This window comes from Sciurus carolinensis, chromosome 11 (genome assembly GCF_902686445.1).
Source record: "Sciurus carolinensis chromosome 11, mSciCar1.2, whole genome shotgun sequence".
Taxonomy (NCBI): Eukaryota; Metazoa; Chordata; class Mammalia; order Rodentia; family Sciuridae; genus Sciurus; species Sciurus carolinensis.
In genome coordinates, this window is record NC_062223.1 from 38,596,906 (window position 1) to 38,611,219 (window position 14,314).

Here is a 14,314-nt window from a genome sequence, read left to right on the forward strand (position 1 = left end):
CCAATTCCTCAGTTTCTCAGGTGGGAGTTCTTCAATGGAAGTTCTCCAGAAAATGCTAAGAAAATAGGAATCCATGCAAAACATTGTGAGTTTTAGAAACATAGTGTTTTAAAGAACAGAATTCTTAAAGTAGATTGAAGTCCTATCTAACTCTAATTGTGTTGTACAATATTCCAAGTATATGAACTTTCCATTTTATTCTCATTCTTCCCTCTCTTAGTTGAGGACAACACTTTCTCTAATGTGAAGTCACCTGAAACGTCTTTGGACAGGTGAATTCTTACCAAGATCTAGTTCCTAGAGCCAGAGTTCCCAAGTGTTAGGAAAATACAAGTGTGGATATTTGTGTGACTGCGCAAATTTCTTAACCTTGCTGATTTAGATTTTATCTATATAATAGGAATCATACCAACCTCATAAAATATTCCAGAAGATTAGTGAAATAATAAAGTGTATTAAGCAAAGCAGTCATGTAATACCCAATGAATAACTGAAGTTTGACAAAGGAGTTTTTTTTTTTTTTTTTTTTTTTAATATTTAGTATTATACTTAATCTCCTAGAGGAGAAATTCTCCTCTGGATTTTTGTTCCTTCTAAGAAGTTTCTACTACATATGGACAGTATAACTAAAAGTTGGTTTCACCTGTTGTTTTGGATCATGTTTACTGTGCCCTCTTATGACCATGTTCCCTCTGGGTCACAGTCTTGCCAAGTGAGCAGTACATCTCTTCTTCCCACAAAGCTTCTCTTTCATGCTCTCAGATTGGAGTAAGAATGACTGATCAGCTCTATATCCATTAAGGTTGGGGACACTAAGATGATTTTTAAATGTACTCAAAATTCTTTGACACTCCTCCCACAGGGAGATAAGATTAATGTCCTTATTTTTTAATCTGTACAAGCTTGTTATAGCTGCAACCAACACCATACAACAAAATTGACACTGTGTCTACTGAGGTTAGCAGATATTTGAAAACCTTGTAGCTTCTGACCTATTCCAGGAACCTAAGAGCTACCATAAGAGAATTTCAACTATCATGAGACAACAATTCTGTAAGGAAGTTCAAACCATGTGGAACAGCCAATGCTATAAGATCTCTTCAGGTAAACTAGACCTCAAAATAATTCCAGCCAAAGTGCCAGAATGTGTAAATGGGTCTGCTTCCGGATGAGTGTGACCTCCAGTCACTCAGTCTTATTCAGCTATTTAAATCTTCGCATTTGAGGCCCCAGAAAATGTAAGGCAGATTCAAACTCTATTGACTGTGCTTCATTCAGATCCTGACTCACAGAATTTGTGGGCAGACTAAAATGGTTGCTTCATTCTACTAAGTTATGGGGTATTGTGTTATAGTAATTTATAACAGCAACAGTCTCAGAATTTAAGCAGATCTACAGGAGGCAAAGAGGTGATTAAGCAACTATCCATAAGGGGGTTTCCAAAGACATCTATTCAGATGGTGCCAACAAGGGCTGGTAATGAACAATGGGGCTCAAGGAACTGCCTCAGGGGAATTTGGCATGAGGTATTCATGGAATTTGAGAAATAATCTTTAAAAAATTCTAGACAGAGGTTTTAGGAATTAGCATAAGGGCAGAATCCCAGTCTCTGAAACAAGAGTATTTGGAGTAAATAAGAACATAATATACAAGATCTGTGTATAATAATCCTAGTAATAAAAGTTTCTGTTCTATATGAGTTACAGATGATCTGTACTTTTTTCTCATATTGCCAAAGTTCTTGATTATAGTCAGGATGCATTCTCTCTAAGGCCTGTATGTTTGGATTGCACTATTTTAATAATATAAGTGACTTTCTGAGAAGTTAATAATTCTTTCAGGTTAAGCATATATTTCCATCAGCAACTTACTACAACAATAAAATTTCAAAACAAAATCAAAATTTCTCTTTCACACACATAAAAAATCATATACATTTTCAAAACCAAAATGTACACCTAAAAGATTAATCCAACTATTCCTTGACAAATTAGGTCCATTTCAAAATAGTGACAATGAAGGTTAGAAAGTCTCTTCATTCTCATTGATTTTTCTGTGCTTAAAAAATTTTCATTCCACTCGAAAAAACAAGAAAGTTTTAAAAAATTGGGTTGCTTTCTTTATTCTTATTTGTATTCAATAAGTACATATAGATCCTTTCTAATATATCATTTTAAATTGATCAATATATATTGCCTTAATTTATCCTCAAATTTGAAACCGTCTACTCCTGATTAATTCCACATCAAATTAAAGAACATGAGAGTTTGCAGTTCTTTGGTGAGAACTGCATTTTTAGGTTTCAGTTTAAACATTTCATTGATGAGCATTTGGACTATTGCTGGACAACATTTTACTATTAGCTAAGGTATCTGTAACACATAAATCTGTGTCGAGGGGCAGATTCTTTCTTGTACTTCCTTCAGGAAGCACACCAAGAAACACATCACCAATGTTCTTCAACTGAGAAATGGTATGCTAATTTTAAAAACTTATTTTGTGTAGATTATCTTGGAGTAATGGAGGGTTCCACTGGGAATTATGAGCCTTGGGAGCTAAGATAATTTTTTAAACATTTAAAATATTTAATTAAGAAATGAAAAATAGTATATATTCATTGTGTATAATGTGATTTGATATAGATTGTAAATATTACCATAATCAAATTAATTAATACATCTATTCATTGCCCACAGGTACCCTTGTATGTAAATGTGTTTGTGTGATGTGAACACTTAAAGTCTCCTCGTTCATCAAATTCAACTAAAAAAGTACAGTATTATTAACTACCATCACCAGTGTGTACAAGGAATTTCTAGAACTTATTTTTCCTTATCTCCAAAATTTGAACTCTTTGACAAATATTTCCCTAATTCCTGGTCACCAGTCACCATTATTCCACTCTCTACTTATATGAATTGGACTTCTTTAGATTCCACATAGAAGCAAGATCATGCAGTATTTATCTTTTTATGTCTGGCTAATTTCACACAGCATGATGTGCTGTAAGTTCACACTTATTGTCTCATGCAGCAGAATTGCGCTTTTTAGTGGATAAATAATATTGTATTGATGAATATACCATATTTTATTCATCCACTCATCCATAAGCAAACACTCAGTTTATTTCCATATCTAGGTTGTTGTGATTAATGTTGCCATGCGAGTGTGATACATATATACCACTAATATATATATTATATATATGTATTATATATATATAAAATATGCCCCTTGCATTTTTATAGTACATATACAATATATATTATTGAAAGTATATATATATCTATACATACATATCAGTTTATTGAAGGTATATATATATATATTTCCTATGGATATATACTCAGAAGTGGAATTTCTGGATAATGTGCTGGTTTTGTTCTATTTTTGAGGGTCTTCCAGACTGTTTTTCATAATGGTTGCACTAATTTACATTTTGACTAACAGTGCAGAGTTCCTTTTCCTTCATACCCTGCCAATGTGTTGATATCTATTGTCATTTTGATAGCAGCCATTCTAACAGCATTGAGGTAATATCTTATTTTGGTATTCATTTATATTCCCTGATGATTATTGATGCTGAACTCCTTTTCATATAATTGTTGCTCATTTGAATATCTTCTTTGGAAATGTACTATGGTCATTTGTCCATTTTTAATTGGATTATTTTGCTGCTATTGAGTTGTGTAAATTACACATTTTGAGTCTTAACTCCTTATTGTATATATAGTTTACAAATTCTCTACTTCTGTAAGTTGCCCTTTTATTTTATTGAGTGTTCACTTGCTGTACAGAAGTTTTGTTTAGATTAATATCAAGGAGTGTTTGTTACATTTTCTTCTAGAATTTTAAGAATTTTTGAACTGAAATTTAAATAATTTTACTTTACTTTTTATGTATGGCAAAAGATAAGAGTATGATTTCATTGTCTTGCATGTGGGTATCCAGTGTTCCACAGTTTTATCAAGAGTTTATCATTTCCCTTTGCATTTTCTTGGTACCCTTGTCAAAGTTTAGTTGACCACATGTATGAGTTTATTTCTTCTATTAAGTTCCCTTGCTCTTTGTTCCTGTTTTATGCCAGTACCATGCTGTTTTGATTAGTTGACTTACAGTATATTTTAAAGTCAGTGAGTTCATGCTTACAGCTTTGGTCTTTCTAAAAATTGTTTTAGCTCTTCAGTGTTCTCCATACAGATTTAAGATTGACTTTTCCTATATCTGTGAAAAAGTGTATTGGAATTTTGATAAGAATTGCCTCTGAATATTGCTTTAGGTCATATGAACACTTTAACAGTGTTAATTTTTCCAATTCATGAACACAGAATATATTTCCATATATTTGTATCTTTTAGTTTTTGGTGTACTGATATTCCACTTCTTTGGTTAAATTTATTTCTAAGTGCTATTCATTTGCATGCTATGGTAAATGGAATTGCTTTCATAACTTATTTTCCAGGAAATTTGTTTTAGTGTAAGGCAATACAACTGATTTTTTCTTTATATTTCATATCCTTTACATTTCCTGAACTTATTTTTTAGTTCTTCCAGTTTTATGGTAAAGTTTTTAAAGTTTTCTACACATAAGATCATGCCATCTGTAAATCAAAATAATTCAACTTCTGTCTTTCCAATCTGAGATTTTTTTTTCCCTTTCTTTTCCTTCCCTCACCCCTCTCCAATTTTTTCTATTTCTTTTCTTCCCACCCCCTAGTTTTTCAGACTGGAACTTCAGTGCTCTTTGGAAGTAGTAGGTTTAAATATGCTTTTCTTGTTTCTGATCTTAGAAGAAAATCTTGAACCATTCAGCATTGATTATTATGGGTAGCAATGGGTTCGTCTTATCTAGACTTGTTATGTTGAGGTATTTTCTTTGTATACTTATTTTTTTTCAGAGTTTTTAATCATAAAATTGTGGTGAATTTTCTTGTGCTTTTTCTCCATGCCTTCACATGATCATATGATTTTTATACTTCATTATATTAATGTAGCATATCTGTTATGGTTAAGATATGAGGTGGTCCTCTCATGTGTAAGACAAGGCATCATTTTTCATAGGTAGAGTGATTAGATTTTGAATGATATAACCTAATCAGTGAATTAATGAACTGACATGGATTAACAGAAAATAACTGTAGGCAGGTAGGATGTGTGGCTGGAGGAAGTAAGTCATTAGGAGTGTGCCTTTGGATTTTATATTTTGTTCTGGGTGAGTGCAACTATCTCTCAGTTTCCTGGTTACCCTGTTTGGTTTTGTCCACCACATCCTTCTTACATGATATTCTACCTCACCTCAAGCCCAGAGATCTATAGTCCGCTGACCATGAACTGAACCTCTGAAACCATGAGCCAAAATAAACCTTTCCTCCTCTAAGTTGTTCTTCTTGGGTATTTTTGTCACAGTCAAGAAAGGCTAAAACAATATCACATTTATTGATTCATATATTTTGAACCATCTTTACTCTTATGCATAAATCTCATCTTCTGATGATATGTAGTAATTTTAATGCTCAGTTGAATCTGTTTGGTAGTATTTTGCTGAACAATTTCCGTCTATGGCCTGTAATTTTCTTTCTTGTAGTGTTCTTATCTGGCTTTTGGTCTGTGGGTAATGTAGGTAACTTGAAATGAATTTAGAAATGTTCTATCTACCCCAGTTGTTTGGAAGATGTTGAGAAGATTGGTCTTTTTTAAATTTTTTTTTGTTGTTGTTTTTTTAGTAATAGACACAATACCTTTATTTTATTTATTCATTTTTATGTGGTGCTGGGAATTGAACTCAGTGCCTCACACATGATAGGCAAGCACTCTACCACTGAGTCATATCTGTAGCCCTGAAGGACTGGTCTTGATTCTGCCTCTATTCCTAGGTAGAAAACACCCTGTAACGCTGTTCTTTTCTTAGAAGAACTTGAATAATTGCCTTATTTATTATTGGTTTATTCAGATTTTCTGTTTCTCCAAGATCTAGTTTTGGTATGATGTTTGTTTTTAAGAATTATTCTGTTTCTTCTACATTATAAAAGTTTTTGGTATGCTATTCTTATAGTAATCTCTAATGATCTTTGAATTTCTGTGTTACCAATTGTAATATCTCCTCTTTCATTTATAATTTAATTTGCATCCTCCAAATTTTCATGATTAGTATAAATAAAGATTTGTCAATTTTATCTGTGTGGAAAACAAATTTGATTTTATTGATCTTTTCTGTTCTGTTTCTTGTCTCTATACCATTTATTTGACTTCTAATTTATTAATTTTTCTTCTGCTTATTTGGGGATTACCTTATTCTTGTTCATGTTTGTTGGAATGTAATTGGTTTGTTTATTTGAGATTTTTATTTTTCTGAATGTAGGTGCTATTTCTCTAAATAACTGCTGTTGCCTTATATGTTGTGCTATATTCTATTTTCACTTTCATTTGTCTTGAGAAATATTTTGATTTCCTTTTTATTTCTCCTTGGACCATTAAATGTTGAAAAATGTATTCATAGATTTTTAAAAATTCATCTTTTGTTGATTTTTAACTTAGGTATTTTTGCAAATTTCCAAAAATTCATCTTAATGTTGGTATTATACTTTTCTGATCAGAAATTATATTTAAGGTGAGATTCAATTTTCTTTAATTTATTAACTGATTTTATTGCTTAAAATGTGATCTATCTTGTAGAATGTTCTTTTGCGCTTGAGAAAAATTTATATTCTATTATGTTGAATAGAACATGGTAGATCCATTGGTCTTTAGAGTTAATCAAATCTGCTGTTTCCTTATTGATTTTCAGTCCATAAGATCTATTCATCATTGAAAGTACAGTGTTGAAGTTGCCTGTTATTATTTAGGCTACTGATTTGTTCAATTATCTTCATATTTACATTATATTATTGAGATAGTTTAATATAATTGCTATATTTTATTGATGAATTGACCATCTTACAATTCTATAATGGCTTTTTGTGCCTTTTATAGTTTTTGATTAAAAATATTTTGTCTGATATTTTTTGTTTCCATTTGTGTGGAATATATTTTTCCGTCTATTAACAGTGTTTTTTTTTTTCTCTGTTAGTAAAATGAGTCTTGTTATAAGCAGTGTATATTTGTGTCTTCTTTTCTTAAATCAATTTTTCTACTTACTCTTTTGATTTTGAAAATTTTATTTATTTATCTTAAAAGTAATCATTGATATGTAAGAACTTATTATAGTGATGTTATTTTTTCTGACTTCCTTTTCTCTCTTCCTTTCTTTTTTTTTTTTTTTTTGCAGTGCTGGGGATAGAACCCAGGGCCTTGTGCTTAGGAGGTAAGCACTCTACCAACTGAGCTATTTCCATAGCCCCCCTTTCTTTTTTTATAATTTGTCGATTTTGTGGGGGTTAGTGATATGTTTGGATCCCTTTTGGTTCATCTTTGTTATTTCTACTAGAAGAGTTTTTCCTTTTTCATTGCTGTGGGCCTTGTACAATACTTCTAGGGGTTATAACATTCTATTTTAAGTTGATAACAACTTAAGTTACATTGCATGCAAAAATCTTACACTTACTTACCTATATCCCATTTATTTTATGCTTTTGACATCACACTTTATATATTTTATACCATGCATTTGTTGACAAATAATTACAGCAATAACTATTTTAGTATTTTTATTTTTTAGATATTAGGCATGATATGTTTAGATAGCAGGTGTGAAAGCTCATGTATGAGACAATACAAGACAATTTAGATGTGAATGATTGGGTTATTAGCCTAATTAGTGCACTAGTCTCCTGATGGGGATTAACTGAGTGGTAACTGTAGGCAAGTAAGTTGTGACCAGAGGAGGTGGCTCACTAGGGCATGCCTTTAAGATTTTAATTTTGTCTGCAGTGAGGGATGTCCTAAGCTGCTTTCTTCCATCACACACTTCCAGCATGATGTCCGGCCTCACTTTGGGCCTAGAGCAACAGAGTCATTCATCTATGCATTGAAATTTCTGAAACAATAAGCCCCAAATAAACTTTTCCTCCTCTAAAATTGTTCTTGTCAGTTCTTCTGGTCACAGCAGTGAAAAAGCTGACTAAAACAAGTACTAAAAAAAAAAAAATTTTGTACTTTTGTACTGGAGTTAAATATATATTATATAACAACCATTACAGTAATAGATAATTGGAATTTTATAATTTTTTTAGACTTCTTTAAGTTTTTGTGATGCTACTTAGCATCCTTTCTTTTCAATTTAAAAAATTCCTTTTAGCATTCTTGACAATTCTGGTCTTCTTGTGATAAGCAAAGCTTTTGTTTACTAGGAGCATATTTATTTCTTCTTCTGTCCTTCACTTCTATAGGACAACTTTTGTTGGTGTGGTATTTTTGATGCTTTTTGTTCTTTTAGCACTTAAATATAGGATCCCATTTCCTCTTGACTTGAAAGGTTCCTCTCAGGAATCCCTTGCTAATATTATGAAAGTTTCCTTGTATACAATGAGTTTCCTATTCTTTACTGCTATCAAAATCCTTTCTCAGGCTTGACTGGACTATTTGATTATGTTTTGACCTAATCTTTTTAAGGGGAAGGAGTATCTTGTTTAGTGGTCATTTGAGCTTCACAAATCTAAGATTTGGAAATTTTCACTCAGTGTTTCTTTAACTAGACTTTCTGCCACTTTTTCTATCTACCTCTTCTAGAAATTCTATCATGCATATATAGGCACTATTTTGATATTGAAATTGTCCTTTATGTGTTCTTCAGTCTATCAATTTTTGTGTGTGTATGTGTTTGTTTTGTTTTGCTTTGCTTTTTGAATTGGCTAATTTCAAATATCCTGTCTTTGGAACTGCTAATTCAATTTTTTCTCCTGCATGGTAAATCTGTTGTTAAAACTTTGCATTGAAGTATTTAATTCTGTCATTGTATTTTTCAACCTCAGGATTTCTGTTTGCTTCTTTCATAAACTTCTCATTGTATTTGCAATATTTTCCTATAATTGTCTATCTGTGTTTTCTTACCTTACTGAACATCTTGAGGATGAGTATTTCTAATTGTTTTTCAGGCAATTTCTAGGTTTTCATTTTTCAGAGATCGATAACTAAAACTTTATAGTTATTTTCGGTAGTGTTATTTTGGCCCATTTTTGTCATCTCTGTGGATTTGCATTGATATTTGTTCATTTGAAGGAGCATCTGGGTAATCTCATGTTGTATTCTTGGTCTGATGGGATTAAGTCCATCATAAACTGGGGTTTAAGCTGGGTTATGTGCTGCTGGATTTTCAGTTCAGTCTATGATTTGTGAGCCTTTTACCTGGAACTCTAGAAGGTATTGACCCTATTTGGTCCCTAAGTGAAATGGACTACCAGGATCTTGGTCAATAGAGCTGGCAATTGTTTGGGGATCAACTTTAGGGTTCACAGATGATATGCATGTTACCTTGTGAATGGACACATAGGGTTCCCTCCAGGTCCCCATAAGAACTCTCCTTGGGTGATTGGTAAGTGCCTCAGTAGGCAACACTGGCTCCAGACTGCCCGCAAGTGGGGATGTCACTGAGTCAAAGGGATGCTTCAGCACTCCACAGCTGATACTGAGGTCTGTAGCCCTGCCTCTAGGGGCACGGACCAGTGCATCTCTTTTGAGACCCTGGGCTAGAAGGACTGTTTTTAGACCTTAGCTACGTGGTCAGGGTGAGAGTTCCATAGCTGCTTCTGTGTTGACTATGGACTGAGGTTTTAGAGCCTAATCATGGGGGTAAAGATGGAATGTCTCTCTCTAGATCTATGGATGAACAAAACTGTTTCAGACCACAGCTGAGAGGGGTTGGAGTCTCATAACATAATCATTTCAGCGTTTTCTTTGATTTTCAGTTGCACAACCGGGTTTACATTCTAGAAATATCTCTGTGGACAAGACTGCTCTCACACTACATTTAACACAGACTGGGATCAAATTACCACACTGTTGCAAGATCCTCTAGAGTCCCGCCTGAAGTAGATAAACCTTCCATCTGACTCAAGTGGGCATCACCACCTTATGTCCTTTGGCAGACATCTTTTGTAGCAGGACTAATATGAAACAGAGCTATAGCCAAATTTACAAGGGTTAGGCCATTTCTGAGTCTGGACCCAGGACCCTGGTAGGTAAACATATCAATTAAGTTCATGCCTACCTGTTCTACATGAATCTCCTAGATTTTTAGCTCTATCACAGTTTTAATTTTTTTTTTTTTTTAATCTGAGTCCTAAAGCTCCCATTTTTGGCACCTTTGTCCTTAGAGAGCTGCAAAAATATCATTATGATGGGAAGAAACCAGCAGCACCTCATATTCTACCATACTTCTCAAGTCATAATTCAAAATAATCCTTCTTATACTTCTTGTTTTAAGCATACTCCTCGACAAATATATTTTTGTGTCAGAATTTCATATAAATATTTATAATTTTTTGATCTATTCAAATATCATTTTTGCTTATCTGTTTTGCCTCAATTGGAAAGCTCAGCATTTGAAGAAAGCACGAGTACTAAAATTATTATTAATCACTAAACAAAGACCTGTTGATATTTTACAGTCTTGGAAAGGATTTGTCCTGCACTCCTAAGTGAAGGAGAGATGTAGGTTAAAGCCGACTTGATTGCCAGGCCTCGCAGCTCTTGTGTTTCATGAAAGTGAAAACTTAGTTTTTGAGTCTGGCAGTTTCCCAGAAGAAAGCTCAGAGGTAACACTTTGAAGTGTTATTACAGAAAACATCTGTATTTGATGATAGCATTAAAGTATAGTTTCTGAATATGTATTTCACATACTACAGAAATGCAGCCTACTCTTAGTGTTGGGCTCTCTCTGTTGCTTAAATGCAAAAAGGCTATCACAGAATTAACAATTACATGTCTCTGGATAAGTTTCTTAGGACTAGCATTCCAAAATTCTTCAAACTGGGTTTAAAACTTAAGAAATGTTTCATAATTCTGAAAGGTATAATTAAAAAAAAATCAAGGTGTTGTCTCTGTCTGAAAAACATACTGAAGATTCCTCTATATTTCTTTCTAGCTTCTCATTCTTTTCTAGTCACCCTAGGTACTAATCCTTGGCTTGAAACCGCCAACATCTATTTGCATTATCACATGTAATTTCCTCTTGCAGGTCCTTGGCTCTCTGTCTCTTTTCCTTTAAGGAAACAAGTTGAATTAGATGAAAAGCTTTCCTTATCCAGTATGACCTCATCTTAATCACTTCTAACTACAATGACTCTCTTTCCTAATAAGATCATATTCTGAACTACTAAGGATTAGGACTTCAAGAGATCTTTTGGGGAAAAACAATACAACCCATAACTGTTTCATATACTTATTTTTTCTTTTCTTTTTAATATTCAATTTTAGATCATATTTCCTTCCCATCTCCAAAGCCGAAGTGGTTAGAATTGTAGATAATATACACATATATAAACTAGTGTGTCCACAGATAAATTGATTTTAATATCCATGTAAAAATGCCAGAAAAGAGTTTTTCTGCATTTTTATTTTTAATTTTTAAAATGTTTTTATCTTTCTTTGTCCTTCATAAAAGGGCAAATGATGCAAGAATACATCCCAAAATGATTGAATTTATCTGCAAATTGCTTCCAGGTGCTCATATCAATTTCTCCATCTTCAAACTAAAGACTATAAAAAAATTAAATGAAATTCAATGTCACAGAGGATCAAAATCATGAGAAATTTAAATGTTTTATTTTCCTCCCATTTTCCATCTGACATTTTGCTTGTTTGTACTCCTGCAGTTATATTTATTATATTTACCAGTTTGTACCATTAGTATAGGATAATCTAATTATTCTGTTCAAACTTGATTTTTTTAGTTCAAATACATATTGCAAGGATCACAGTGTGCTCTAAATAAGTGCTAATTTACTTCGATAAGCAATTACCAAGTGCTTTAAATTTACTTGAGAGTATCTAAAATATTCTATGAATATAACATAGTGGTGAGGAACAGATCAGAAGCCTGGGCTCTAAACACATAAAAGAAGCAGTTCAATCTCTTGAGGACTTCTGTTTCTATTATATTTTCTTATTGTAGATGTACATGGTGCTTCTAAGGAGTATGAAGTTTACTTTGTTGTAAACTCAAAATATAATATTCAATTTGCTTGGATTTTCTTTACCTCTGTTCCTCATAAGAAATGCAAAGATAAATTTGATAGCAGCTAGAGTATAATTTAGTTACAAAGACTAAATTATTTCTTCTCTGGTAGGTCACATTGTCATGAAATCATAAGAACAAACATAAAAACAAATCAGCTATGATCAATCACATTAAACTCTAAAGACCTGAAATTCAAATATAAATATTATGTATAAAATATGAAATATAGTGTATCTAAGCATGAATTTAATGTCTTCATTAATTGAAAATTTTTTTTCAATTTCAGCAAAAAGTAAGAAAAAGTCAACTTTATATAATTTAAACTAATTTGAAATTATATTATTATTCCCTATCTTAATAAAGTCTTTCAATTTATTGGATAAATATTTAGCATTTTGGATACTATGTTGGAACTCTAGGAACAATATTTACCACCTTCAATTGTGTATTAGCTTTAACCAAGAAAGGGTGTTAATAAAACCATAATCAGGGAGTATCAGTGGCCTTGAGGACAACAGTAATGCTGGGTGGAAGCACTGACCTGTAATCCCAGGGACTCTGGAGGATATGGCAAGAGGATCTCAAGTTCAAGGTCAATCTCAGCAATTTAATGAGATGCTGTCTCAAAATAGAAAATAAAAAATGCTGGGTATGTAGCTCAGTGGTTTGGTGCACCTGGGTTCAATTCCTAGTGGAAAATAAAAATGAACAGGGAGACTGACTGTTCTTAGGTCAGTTTTCTTTTCTCTCTAGCCATGTTTCTAGTTCTTCCTTATCATCTTGGTTTCTTGCTTCCTGTACTCATTGAGATCTGATATATGAAAAACCAGGAAAGAAACACTTTGATCTGTGTAGTTTGATAATGCCTTAACTGTGATCATATGTATCTTGTATTTCTTATGATATACTCAGGTGATTATATTGAATAGAAATGTTATATTGAATATCATATATTGAGTTTATAGCAAAGTAAAGTTTGTACTCCTTAGAAGTACCATTTAAATCTACATTAAGAAAATAAAATAGAAACAGAGTCCTCAGAGTTTAAACTACTTCCTTTATGTATTTATGGGAAACTCTTCTGATCAATTCCTTAACCATATGACATTATATTCCTATAATAGTTTATATACCTACAAATATCTTAGGGTTCTAGAAATAGGGGTGGAATCGCAATGATGGTTGATGCATATATCCTTTTGGTGAGGTTGAAGGAAAAAAAAAATGCTCTTATTCTCAGTCTGCACAGAAAATCATAGAAAAGGTCTCTGATTTGTTTATCTTGTAAACTTGTAACTTGACTGATGGTTGTGATCTGTATAGATAGAAATTATAAGTTGTTCTTTTTTTTTTTTTTTTTACCTTAAATATAGTACGTATTCTTATGTCATAAACTGTTAGGACTGTAATTGGCAATTAACTAGAACTTCATGCGTTTTAAAATTGAGGAAGTGTGCTTAAGGGGAAATGGTAGGTGAAAAGAGTGCTATGTATAAAAATATAATAGATGTCCTCTACAGAAAACCAGTTGAATTGATGAATATATCATATATCTGAAAACATTAACTGACCTTTAAAATTATAATGCATGAGAATTGTCAAATTACCATCAGTTTGAATGTGCCTGAATACTATTGTTATGGTGGGCAGCTAAAGTACAGATAAGGAGATTTTGCACTTCATGTATTAATTCATTCAAGCATAGTTTATTTGCTCCTGCAAGGTAAAGTTGATCTTAATCTCTTTTCAGTTTATTTATTTTACACCATTTTTTTTTGTTGTTTTGAAGAATTTCAAACTTGTACAAAAGTTAAAAGAATGCTAAGGTTTACACCCACATACATTTGTTAAAAACTGCTTTTCTATTTCTCTCTCTCTCATGAAACTTTCAAAAGTAAATTGAAGATCTCATAATACTTCTCAAAATACTTCTGTAAGCATCTCATAAGAATAAGCACATTTGCTCACATATTCATGCCATCACTTTTGCATCTATTAAAAAGTAACATGAATTCAATATTTCATTCTAATATACAATCAATATGTAGTGCTCACCAAAATGCATTTTTCACTTTTATTGTAAATTAAAACTCCAAAGTTATGAATTGAATCTGCATTTATTTTTCAGGAAAGCAAGATTTATTCAGGAAACCATCAATAGAGGAGGATATATACTCCAAAAGAGAAGTGCAGGTGCTTGGG